The 14,030-nt window shown below is 32.7% G+C and overlaps 1 long non-coding RNA gene across 2 annotated transcripts in view; it reads left to right on the forward strand.

The window, feature by feature from the left end:
• LOC102156602 overlaps positions 1 to 14,030 on the forward strand; it is a 169,654-nt gene that overhangs the window by 106,184 nt on the left and 49,440 nt on the right. The window contains exon 13 of one of the 2 annotated variants that reach the window (XR_005358653.1): positions 3,486 to 3,669. The exons of the other annotated variant lie outside the window; for it this stretch is intronic. This is a non-coding gene — a long non-coding RNA (uncharacterized LOC102156602). Of the gene's footprint in view, positions 1 to 3,485; positions 3,670 to 14,030 lie in introns of those variants that run through there. 2 annotated transcript variants of the gene reach the window in all.

Below are 14,030 nucleotides of genomic sequence, written 5' to 3' on the forward strand. Positions count from 1 at the left end.
CGTGGTGTATGAGCTAATTCCAAATTCCTCATCTTATCCCCTATACTCTTGAGATAGTTCTGGTACCATTTGTGTTAGTCTTGATCCTCTAAGAAGTAGACACTTAGAATGAATTAGCCATGCATGGGATTTATTAAGATTAATGCCCCATCAAGAAAAAGGGGAAGGAAACAGGAAAGTTGGGGAGAGATATTAGACTATGATGTTGGTCCCAGCTGAAGGCTGTAGGTAAAGAAGGAAGATTGAGTGAAAGCATCTGATAAGGCAAAACAGGTTTAAGAGTTTAGTCAGTTCCCTCCTGACCCAAAGTCACCTCTCAGTTGAGTCCCATGACTCCCAGGACCAGGACTAAGTTAATAAGCTTGGTATGCTCAGTCTTTGACTGAACTTTGTGGGAAGGGTGGTCTCAGTGTGAACACAGTGATAAATTACAAAATATAACAGCTGGAGCCATCAGTCAACTACACTCTGCAGATAGAAATTGAGAGGCACTTGTTCATGGCTGCCACATGTATAAATATATCCAGGTCTAGATATCTAGATGTAGCACTGAAGGATTCAATAGATTTAAATTGAATTATCAAACATTAAGCTGTTTTGATATATTATGTACTGCATTGTTTAGAAAGATCAATACAATATTTATGGTATGAGTGAATTTGTGCATTCACTGTATTTACAGATATGTAATGATGCCTTGGAGGTATGTTTGGGTTATAATGGGGTAAAGAATTGCACATTTTGGTTGTGTTTGTTTGGAGTCTTTTTAGGCCAGAGAACAATTAGAAATCTTCTATAATAATCCATGTGAGAATGAAATATAAGTCAGAAATGAGTGTTGAAAAATGTTACAGAAGTACATGTGCATAAACAAGTGACTAAAGTGAAATAGGTGGAATAAGAATGAGAAGTATCTAGGATGACTGCCAGGTTTTGGCTTCTTTGACTTGTGATGATGATGACATTTCTTCTGATGGAGAATATAGAGTGAAAGAAGCTCTGTTGTTAATGCTAGTGGGTGTAGTGTGATATAATGACTTTCTGACACCTGTGGATCATTCAGGTTAGGTTCATTTCACTAGGGTTTAGAAAAGAATACTGTAGGATAAAGATACAGATTGTGTGATGAAGCTCTCATATGGAGTGAGAGGACCGAGGCATCAGTGTTAAAAGTTTGGGGGCCTAGTGAGAATTTTTTTTCAAAAGCCAAAGTAGAGATAATACTAAGAGAAAGAAAGTTTTTAATATAAATATTACTGAGAAATGAATAAAACCAAGGAATCTAATGAGTTCAAAGTGTCCATAATTAGGAACACATTGAGGAATTCTCCTAGACAGTCAGCTGAGTCATGCAGATGAAATCCTGACCATATATATTATGAAGCAGTGGGAGGCAAAGTAAAAATAAGTTTCCTCTAAATTTCCTCTCATTTTTAGTTGGAAGCCTAGCTCTATGACTATATGAAGTCCCAAATATATACCACAAAAGAAAATTCTATCTGCTGTATTGTTTTCTAGCTATTCCAGGTGTATTTGAATAACCCATGGACAACTATATTCACTTTATTGTAATTTGAAAGCCCATGTCTATCAAGATTCAAAGACTCTGAGGAAACCTACCCTTAGCTATGACTTGAGGTTCAGGATCATGTGTCTTCTTTCTTCCCACTCTTCTTATGCCTATCATCTACTTCAATCTCTCCTCAATCCCCATGTCATATAAGCCTTTGTCTCAGGGTTCAGAATCTCAGTTGAAAACTAACTCATTACTACAGTATAATTATTTTGAGTATCTGGAGGATTCGTCTTCTGGAAAATGCGAGTGAAATAGCTTTGAACCTTCATGTAGTCTGCATTCTATGTATTACTACTGGTAAAATTCTTACTTTTTAGAAAAAATCTTACTGTTTCTTGAACTATTTGGACTATATACAATTTATTGTATCCATCTATTTCCACTTACACAGAGAGGTATCTATACTTTATAGATAAGCATATGTGTATATGTCTATGATGCCCAGATCATTTTATTAATTTAAAAATTGAATGATACGTTATATTTTTCTTTATATGGCATTTTACAAAACCACCTTAATAAAGTAAATCATTTCATATGTTTACATTATATGATATAAAACAATATTTATAAATATTGCTATTTCTTTTTAAATATTGTCCTTTAGCGTGATCCTGGAGTTCCGGGATTGATTCCCACATCAGACTCCCTGCATGGAGTCTGCTTCTCCCTCTGGCTATGCCTCTGCCTCTCTCTCTGTCTCTCATGAATAAATAAACAAAGTCTTTAAAAAAATAAATAAATATTATCCTTTATCCATTGTCCATTTATTTAAAATGTATAACAAAAGAGTAGTAACCTAGAAGTCACCCAAATCTTAAGTATAGAAGATGCATAATTTAGATTGATTAATATTCGATATTTATGACAAATAATTTAGACAGTGTAGTAGTACGCACCACAAATATTTTGATATAGTTTATTTTCAGTTTTCCTTTTTCCTTGTCTACATAAGCTACCATCTTACTGTATCATTTTCATTGAGTGTGTGTGTGTGTGTGTGTTTGTATGAAATTTTATATCACAACTTTGCAAATATTGTATACGGCGATCCTTTTAGGTTGGTCTCCTTATACAATTTTATATCAGTCCACACATTTTAAAAATAATTACTATCTTCCAAAAAGCAATTAAATACTATGGTCTTGTCAACTTCCTATATATAAAGACCAGTAATACATTCTTCTTTAAAAAGCACTGGTTACTTTAATTGAACAATGAGACAATTAATAGATTGAAAGTGGGGGTGAGAAGTACTTAAAATCACTTATTATAGTAAAAGTAATATCTATAATATCCATTGAGAGTTAGAAAAAGAAAAAAATAGTAACAATGCATGCTGAGAAAATGATGCCACAGTACTTCACTCATTCAGAATACTGGAGATCTAGCTGTGAAAGATATGTATGAAATAAGCTAAAATCATAGCAAAGGCTTTAAATAAATGCATGCTAGAGTATCTGATTAGGAGTAAATTACACCAATCTTCCTTCCAGCTGAATGTGTGGACTGAAGATTTAGCCACAAATATATGCATAGTTTGACAAGTGTAGAACATACTTATTGTTTATAAATGTGTGTATATTGACCTTGCAGTCATTAATACATTTATACAATAATTAATGAACTTGGGTCTAAAAGGAGATAGAAAATGATAGACTTATAATTGCATTTGATGAGTCTGAAAGTAAGCAACAGGTCTTTCCCTCTATGGCAAGAAGATGAGAAGAGTAAGGTTATAGGAAGAGAGTTGGGAAGTGATGAAATTCACATATAAGAGTTTAACTTTTTCAGGGAATATAGATGTATAAATACCCACATGTAGGATACCTTGTATGAGTAATTTAAATGTTTGTAATCTGGGGGACGTCTAATATACTGCTTAACATCTTTGGCTTTTTTGAGACAGATTGTGATTTACAAAATTGAGAATGAAAAACAAAATGAAGAACTACCCAAATAGAAAATAAATTGCTTGATCCATTAAACTATTAAAGAAGATATATCCATTCAAATATTAGTATGAGCGGGACACCTGGGTGTCTCAGCAGTTGAGCATCTGCCTTTGGCCCAGGGCATGATCCTGGAGTCCCAGATCGAGTCCCACATCAGGCTCATGCATGGAGCCTACTTCTCCCTCTGCCTGTGTCTCTGCCTCTCTCTATCTGTATATGTCTCATGAATAAATAAATAAAATAAAAAAAACAAATATTTGTATGAGCAACTATTATAGTCTATTTCCCTTTTCTGTATTATCATAATTAACTGAGTCAAACTCAAATAATTTATATTATTCTGAAGTATGAATGTACTTCTTGTTAAGAGTCTCTAGTAAATGTATATATGTTTGCCCATAAGAGGGTAAAACTTACCAAGATAAGTTGCTTTCTTGCTTCATTAATTTTACTTTCTATATTTTACTCATGACATTTATTCAATTACATTATTTCTTTTTCTTTTTTTTCAAGTTTTTATTTAAATCCCAATTAGTTAACAAGCTGCAATATTAGTTTGAGGTGTAGAATCTAGTGATTCATCACTTACATACAACACCCAGTGCTCAGCACAAAAGTGCCCTCCTTATTCCCCATCACTCATTTGGTCTATCTCCCATATACCTCCCCAACATAACCATCAGTTTATTATCTATAGTTCAGAGTCTGTTTCTTAGTTTGCCTCTCTTTTTTTCACCCCCTCTGTTTATTTATTTCTTAAATTCCACATTTGAGTGAAATCATATGGTATTTGACTTTGACTTACTTCGTTTAGCATAATACTCTCTAGTTCTATCCACGTTTAATGCAATCCATATCAAAAGCTACCATTTTTCAGAGAGCTAGAACAAACAATCCTAAAATTTATATGGAACCACTAAAGACCCCGAATAGCCAAATCAATCCTGAAAAAGAAAAGCAAAGCTGCAGCATCACAATTCCAGGTTTGAAATTATATTACAAAGCTGTAGTGATCAAACCAATATGATGCTGGCACAAAAATAGACACAATAGATTAATGGAACAGAATAGAAAACTCAGAATGAGCCCACAAGTATGGGCAATCTTCAACAAAGCAGGGAAGCACAGCCAATGGGAAAATCAATGTCTCTTCAACAAGTGATATTGGGATAACTGGACAGCAACATGCAAAACAATGCATTTGGACCACTTTCTAGCACCATACACAAAAATAAAATTAAAATGGATGAAAGACCTAAAGTTGAGACAGGAAACCATTAAAATCCTGGAGGACACCTGAGTGGCTCAGTGGCTGAGCATCTGCCTTTGGCTCAAGTCATGAGCCCAAGGTCCTGGGATTGAGTTTCACATCGGGCTCCCTGCATGGAGCCTGCTTCTCCCTCTGCCTGTGTCTCTGCCTTTCTCTGTATGTGTCTCTCATGAATATATAAAATCTTTAAAAAAAAAAAAATCCTGAGAGGGAAAAAAAAATCCTGAGGAGAACACAGTCAGTAACTTCTCTGACCCTGGCCATAATAACTTCTTACTAAATATATCTCCTGAGGCAAGGGACACAAGCAAACACAAGCTATTGGAACTTCATCAAAATAAAAAGCTTCTACACAGTGAAGGAAACAGTCAACAACACTAAAAGGCAACCTATTAAATGGGAGATGTTTGCAAATGACATATCTGATAAAAAGTTAGTATCCAATATATATAAAAGCACTTATAAAATTCAGCACCCAAAAAAACAAATAATCCAGTTAGGAAATGGGCAAAGGACACGAATAGACGTTTTTCCAAAAAATACATCCAAATGGCTAAGAGACACATGAAAAGATGTCCAACATCATTCATCACCAGAAAAATACAAATCAATTACATTATTTCGATTACGTAAATTTAAAGTGTTTCACAGTTTTTATGGAAGTTGAAAGAATCAGACAAAAACAAAAGGAAGATGGAAACCAGTTAATAAAACCCCAAAAGCATTTGTTGCATACTTATATTAATTTAGAACTCCTAAATAGCATTTTTTCTAGAAAATTTAAAATTAAATATTTTAATAATTTCCTAAGTTTTATCAAAATCAACACATTATTTGACCTTATCACTTCTTTTTATTGATTTATTAAATTACAAAATAAATGTACATATTTGAAAGATAGTAATGGAATGCTGCTATTTTTAAGGAGGAAAACTAATACTCTTCAAGTTCCGTATTAACATGATTTTACTACATTCTGATATACACCTGAGTAAAATGAATATGTCAGACACGTGTCCCCGAAGTTTTATGCAAGTAGTGTACTGGTTTTTAATTTATCATCCTGACTTGGTATCTAAAGAACAAAGGCTTTCTTTCAGAAGTATAGAAATATATTATTTTTCTGACCTTGTTTACTATGTCATTTAGTTCAGAAGTTATAAATCTAGTTTATTTTTTAAACTTAAATGTAATCATAGAATATTCAATTTAACAAGTATAAAACCATTACTTATAATAACTATTACCCAAGTGTTCACTAAGAGAGGCAACTAGATCTGTAAGCACACTTGTTTACAAATTTACTGAAGTAATTTAACAATTTTCTTGTATCAGAGAGTAACCTTTTATAAAATTCCTTTTTGATATATTTGTATTCTACTATATGAATCGACATATGTCTGAACATGGAAGGTTGTATAACAAATGGTGCCTTGTCGCATGATGTGACATATGTGTGGATGTAGGCTATGTAACTTATACATTAATAAACTTTCCATTGACATTAACAGATGAGCTCCTTGTTTACAGAGTGACTATGAAATATTTTCATCTCCTGTGAAGGACAAAAAACAGACATAAAGGAAATGTGGGCACAGGCCCACAAAATGTTCCATCAAGTAATAAGTTTGGTCACCTACAGCTAGAAATGGTCTTAAAAGCCAGTTATTATAATTCTCTGAGCTACTCTATCATTTTGATCCTTACTTTTTTCTTCCAACCAAATAAGTAAATACAATTCTTTGTCAAATATGCAGTAAGTCTTTTGTGATGTGATATACTATATACATATACTTTGTTTTGTTTCAAAACTTTCAAGGGTAAGTTTGAAAAAAAAAGTTTTAAACTTACCATATACATATAGTTTAGTTTATCCATTCACTGATTCATTCATTTATTCTTTCATTAAAAGAAAAAAAAATACTTCTGGAAGGAAAAGAAACTTCTTTGGAGGGGGTCACTACTTTTTCCCAAGTCATTTAAAAATCAGTATTTTTTTCCTGTCTATAAATGGAAACACCACTTCATTTTGGAGAAATATCCCTTTGCCCTGGAAATAACTATGTGAATACTCCCTGTCACAAGACAAGAATTTTTTTTTTTCCATTTTCACGCGGGACTGTCTGCAGGCCATTCTGATAATACAGAATAAACTCTGTGAGAATATGCAATCATGGTGCCTCTCACCAAAGAACTTGGCTGTTTAGGACTTGTAGTAGTGCAAATTTGCCTAGAGTTTCACAATCCCTTCTCTTGGTAATTAAATTGTATTAAAAATAAGTTATTTAGATGAATTAGTTCATAACTGGCCAAGGTGTTCAAAAGAAAGGGGCCATCATAGTCCCTGAGAAATATCTTGGGAAATAATTTCTCATAAAAATGAGAAAGAATTGGGACATCTGAGTACCCCATCATGGTTAGATAATCATTGAAGAATGATTATTTGGTCACAGAATGGCCTGGTATAACTCACAGATCTGTTGACCACATGTTGGGAAGAAAAAAAAAAAAATGAGTCTCTGTGGTATGTGTGCTGATCTGTGAATTGGAAGTACAGATAAGAGTGGGAACTGAGTAGTTTTTGATATTGAGACAGCCTTCACCATGTGCGACTTGGGAAAGAGTGACCTGCTTTATGTTTGAGAGCCACAATGGCTTCACTGAATGAGCAGACAATTGTACTTTATTTTAATCCCCACAAGCCAGAGATTGATGAGAGCAGGCTCCAGCAGCAGTGGTTAATGGAGGCATTTCTTCAAACTGTCGAATACCAGAGGCATACACCAGACTGCTACTTTGAAAAAGTCAGCGAACTGGTCCTGAAGGCTGTAGTGATCATCAGGCAGGTCAACACACAAAGTGAAAGAGAAACAGGTTCATGGACAGAGCACAAACTGTAATTGCCAGAGGGGAGAGGAGTGTGGGGATGGGTGAAATAGGTGAAGGTGAATAAGAGGCTCAAACCTCCAGTTATAAATAAGTCATGAAGATGCAATGTACAGCATAGGCAAGATCAACAATATTATAATAACTTTTATGGTTACAGGTAGTAACTAGACCTATTGTAGTGATCATTTTGTCATATAAAAAATAAATCCCTATGTGGCACACCTAAAATTAATATAATAAGTTAATTATAATTCAGTTTTTAAAAATGATTATCAAAAGCTGTTTCTGTATGATACGAAAAGCCTATCTCATTTTCTATTCCTCAAATACAACTGTGAACCTGTGCAAGAACTTTCTGTGTGTGTGTGTGTAAGAACTTTTAAGATTCCTTGAGAATATTTTTCAAAGAGAAGTCTAGAAAAAGATTGGATTGCCAACTAAGCAATACATTTTCAGTATTTAAAAAAAGGTCTGTTTACTACAAATTTGTGAGGACCAAAAATCATTGAAGTTTAGTATTTATTCATTCAAAGTGTATTGAGCATATAGACTGTGGCAGGCAATGCAATAGATGTTAGTTTAGATACAGAAATACAAGAAATTTCCTATTTGTAGGGGAAAAGAAATAAAAAAAGGATTAGTTGCAACTAGGAGTTTATGTGAATTTACTTTTCTCAGTCTTTTAATAGCATGTGCTTTTTAAGAACTATTATTAACATATCCAATCTGGTGTTCCAAATAAAGTAGACAACAACATATAATTATTTCCACCATAGGTCGTACTATAGTACAATTATTTTTAGAAGGAATTTAACAATGCATATCAAAAATCTCAAAAATTGACTGTGAAATCAGAACCTGGGTATTACTCCTAAGGTATTAAGTAGATGGACAAGATTTTACATCTTAATTACAGAGAATAATGTAAAAATCATAAATATATAATAAAAGTTACTGGATAAATTGTTTTGGCCAATAGATGGTTGAATATTTTATAAACATTAAAATTTTATTTATGTGGGGATATTTAATTATATACTAAAAATATTTAAAACATATTATTAGAAGAAGATGATATGATTACATTAAAAATCTACACACATAGGAGACTTTACAATGATAGTGATTTTTATTTCTTTTTTTTTGATCATGTATTTGTCTAAATACTTACATAACTAGAAGCTTAGTTGTAGATTAAAATATAATTATTTTTAGCATTCATCAAGAGTGAAACAGTTATAAGTAATGGAAAGCTTAGATAAAAGATCTGTTAAATTCTGTTGTCTTCCTAGTAACATCAAATGTCCTGAGCTTCTTGGCACAGAACTCAGGAGAGATTAAAATGAAGTAATTTATATTTACTTATAATTTATATAGCACATTGTTGGTTCTGTTCTCTGGAGAACCTTTACTATATTGTACATTAAGTAAGTCTATGTGTCTTGGCCTTGGCTCTGAGTGGAAAAACAAGACTAAAAGGAGAAAAACAAAAAAGGATAAATAAGCCTAGACCTGAGGTCTGAGGTCGCATAGGTTTGTGAGTGATGTTTAATGTTTCTTATGTAGTGTAGGAAATTCTAGTCCTCCAATGTAGTCTCTGGTTGATAATAACTTGTGGCTTCTGACAAAAGCAAATACAAATCCAATGGTAAAGAAATGCCTCCCCCTTAACCCATGTGCTCATGATTCACAGAGAATGTAACAATCAACTATTAGTTCACATTGTATATGAACATAATGTAAAGGAACAAATACTACAATAAGTAAACCAGAAAAAATGACCAGAAAAATTAGTTTTTTGAAACATTGTATAGATGAATACAATTATAAAGTTAAATAAAAAGAACAAAAAAATATCATCAGAAACAAGGCTAATTTTAAAAAGAAATAAGACAGTTATTAAATGAAAAATACATAAGAAGTACAATTAAATAACTAGAAATCTACTTAACAGAAAATTATACACAGGAGAATAGGGACCTGATACAAAATGTGATATAGATCTAGAGAACTTAAGTAGACTGCAACATACAGATCAATAATCAGTTTAATTTTTTAATTTTTTAAAAAAATTTTAAAGCAGCATTATTTTTTTAAAGATTTTACTTATTTATTCATGAGAGACACAGAGTGAGAGAGAGAGGTAGATACACGGGCAGAGGGAGAAGCAGGCTCTATGCAAGGAGCCTGACGTGGGACTCGATCCCAAGACCCCGGGATCACGCCCTGGGGTGAAGGCAGGTGCTAAACCACTGAGCCACCCAGGCTGCCTGCAATAATCAGTTTTAGATACTTTTGTAATCTAATGATACTGCAGGAATTAAAAAAATATTTATTTAACACAAATTAAAATAGTTATATATAAACATCACATGTAGTATTAATATGATTAATTAATAATCATTAATAAACTTTTAAATTAATAATTATTAATATAATATTAATTTAAATGGTGTTAAATATTCTTATATAATCTTGTGGCATATATGCTAATTGTCAACCATTAGTTTCAGTTACAGAATTCAGTTCTTGGACATGATGAGTCAAAATAATGGGACAGATTAATGTTGATATACATGATTTGAAAGATGATATAATTAAAAACCTTTATTGAGATTCTATGTTGTAACTGCACATGCAAAAACGTGAATAGTAGTACATATGTATGTACATTTTTATATTTCTCTTAGCTTAGAAATGTGCTATTTCCAAGTTCTCATATGACATTAAAATTAAGAGAGTGTTACAGTAAGAAAACAGAAAGTAGCAATTATATTTTATGTTCTTTGAGGACACCATAGAACATTAAAAACTAGTGAAATATTTTTGTTTCCTTTTGGTAAATATCTAATAGTACAATTGTTGAGTTATAGGGTAGTTCTATCTTTAACTTTTTTTTTCCAATTAGGTGAATTACATTTTATTTAGAGTGAAAAATCCACCATTCATTTCAACATGTAGCTTTTCATGCTTCTGTGACATTGAGATTGAATAGAAATTCTTTTATTTTTTATTTTTTTAATAAATTTATTTTTATTGGTGTTCAATTTGCCAACATATAGAATAAAACCCAGTGCTCATCCTGTCAAGTGCCCACCTCAGTGCCCGTCACCCAGTCACCCCCACCCCCTCCCATATCTTTAACTTTTTGAGGAACCTCTGTACTGTTTTCCAGAGTGGCTGCACCAGTTTGTGTTCCCACCAACAGTGTAAGAGGGTTCCCCTTTCTCCACATCCTCACCAACATGGGTTGCTTATTTCCTGTGTTGTTAACTTTAGCCACTCTGACAGGTGTGAGGTGGTATCTCATTGTAGTTTTGATTTGTATTTCCCTGATGATGAGTGAGGTTGACTATCTTTTCATGTGTCTGTTAGCCATCTGGATATCTTTGGAAAAATGTCTATTCATGTTTCCTGCCAACTTCTTAACTGGATTATTTGTTGTTGAATTTTATAAGTTCTTTATTTATCTGATACGTCATTTGCAAATATCTTCTCCTACTCCATAAGTTGCCTTTCAGTTTTGTTGATTGTTTCCTTTGCTGGGCAGAAGCTTTTTATTTTAGTGAAGTTTCAATAATTCATTTGTGCTTTTGTTTCTCTTGCCTCTAGAGATGTGTCTGGTAAGAAGCTGCTATGGCTGATGTCAATGAGGTTGCTGCCTATGTACGCCTCTATGATTTTCATGGTTTCCTATCTCACGTTTAGGTCTTTCATCTATTTTGAATTTATTTTTGTGTATGGTATAAGAACCTTGTCCAGTTTTATTCTTCTGCCTCTTGGTGTCCAGTTGTCCTCAAAATATTTACTGAAGAGACTTTTTTTTTCCATTGCATATTGTTTCCTGCTTTGTCGAAGACTACTGATTCAAAGGGTCACATGCATCCCAATATTTATAGCAGCATTAACAACAATAGCCAAATTATGGAAGGGGCCTAAATCCAGATGTCCATTGACTGATGAGTAAAGAACATTAGAATATTAATCAGTCATCAAAAACAATGAGCTCTTGGCATATGCAACGGCATGGATGGAACTAAAGTGTATTTTGCTAGGTGACATAAGTTCAGTCAGAGAAAGACAAATCCCCGGTGATTTCACTAATATGTGTAAACAACAGAGATTAGCATGAAGGAAAGAAGAAAAAAAGAGAGAATAGAAAGAAAATCATAAAAGAGGCTCTTAACTATAGAGAACAAACTGAGGATTGCTGGAGGGGTGGGGAGTGGAGGATGGGCTAAATGGGTGATGGGTATGAAGGAGGGCACTTAGAGTGAGCCCTGAGTGTTATATGTAAGTGATGAATCACTAAATTCTGGCCCTGAAACCAATATTACAAAATACATTAACTCACCAGAATTTAAATAAGTACTTGAAACAAAACAACTAGTGAAATATATCTAATATGTAAAGTAATATATTTTATTTTTCCTTTCACAAAGTTAAATCTATAGCTATGGCTTATTATTAATGTGTAAAAAGGCAATAATGTATATCATTGCTTGAGATGTAATTACAGTTGCATTTAAATTCATGCTCTAATAACATAATAAATGACATTAATAAATTATTATAAATCAATCAATCAACAAGAAACTAAGAAATATAATAAAATTGATAATTGAAAGTTTACTTTTTGGGATCCCTGGGTGGCTCAGCAGTTTAGCACCTGCCTTTGGCCCAGGACCTGATCCTGGAGACCTGGGATCAAGTCCCACATCAGGCTCCCTGCATAGAGCCTGCTTCTCCCTCTGCCTGTGTTTCTGCCTCTCTGTCTCTCTCTGTGTCTCTCAGGAATAAATAAATAAAATCTTTTTTAAAAAGTATATTGAAAAATATATTTATTTAATAAGTAAACATATTTATTTAATAAATTAAAATATTTAAAATAATTCCAAATAATATATGTAGAAATCTGCCCTCCAGGAGAGGGAGCATAACTCCTCACTCCTTAAATGCAAGCTGCACTTAATAGCTTTCTTCTGAAGCGTACAATAGAGAAAGAGTAACTGAAAACAAACACTACCTCAGCCAGATGAATAAGGTCAATGTCAACAATAACTATTTGTTGATAGTGTGTAACTTCGATATGATGTAATGACAATGACAATTTACCTCCATGAACATCCTTCCCCAAAATGAATATTACTAGCTTAATCATGATAAAAATACCAGAACAATCCCAGTTGAGGAACATACAAAATACCTGGCTAATACATCTCAAAATTGTCAAATCAACAAAAACAAGAAAAATCTGAAGTTGTGACAGGGCATAGAAGATTAAGGAGAGGCGACAATGAAACATAATGTCATATTCTGAATGAGATTCTGGAATAGAAAAATATATTAAAATAAAAACTAGGGAAACCTAGTTTTATGTGGTGGTGGTTAGTTAGTAACAATGCATCGATTTTGCTCATTAATTGGGGCAAATGTACCATATATACTAATGTAAGATGTTAATAATGGGCAAATTAGATGGAGTGTAGGGCATATTGGAATTCTGTGCTCTTTTTACGACTTTTTTTTTTTTGTAAATCTAAAGCAATTCTAAAAAACTAAAACAGTTTTTAAAAAATATTTATTTAAAAATTATTATTAAGAACTATTCCAAAACATCATTTTGAAACTGAGTATTACTTCCCATAAGGTAAGTGACTAAAATACAATATACATACATGTTATTGGGAAAATATACCATTGTCTTTTAATTTTTTTATTAGTAGTAAAATTTTTGTTTCTAAAGAAAGTAATGCAGTCATCTGTGCAATTAACAGATGACTTAATCTTGCTCAGTTTTTCTAAGTATGTTATAGCTTAAAGGAACAATTAATATTCTGATTCTAAGCAAATAATGTGATAGCATTTATTTATACTTGAACACTATAAATATACACATATATATCTCAAAAGATATTTTGCACATAATTTATACAGAGTATAAAGAAAAATATGAACTTTGATACACACTTGTAGCTACTATTCCTGGTGTATTCAATTCATTTATTTTCACATGATTCCCTAAGAACACATGACTTCTTCAGTTTTCTTCTGACAGATTCCCAATCAGTGTTCCAGGAAGTATTAAGTTTGTATTTCTTAAGTGTCAGCTAGAATGACTCAGTGGAAAATAAATGGATTTCTATCACCTCTAGCATTTTAATAGGTGAATAAACTGCAGTTCAGGGTGATTAATTTCCATAGATAATACTATTAGAATCTGTTCCTTCTCATTTTTGGGGAACAGATAGATGGTTTGGGGATTTAGTGGAGAAAAAGACCAGTAGATGCCATTTCCATTTTTCCCTATTAAACCCAACATAAATTTTTTATTATTTTT

Source organism: Canis lupus, chromosome 4, assembly GCF_011100685.1.
Source record: "Canis lupus familiaris isolate Mischka breed German Shepherd chromosome 4, alternate assembly UU_Cfam_GSD_1.0, whole genome shotgun sequence".
In the NCBI taxonomy this organism is placed as follows: domain Eukaryota; kingdom Metazoa; phylum Chordata; class Mammalia; order Carnivora; family Canidae; genus Canis; species Canis lupus.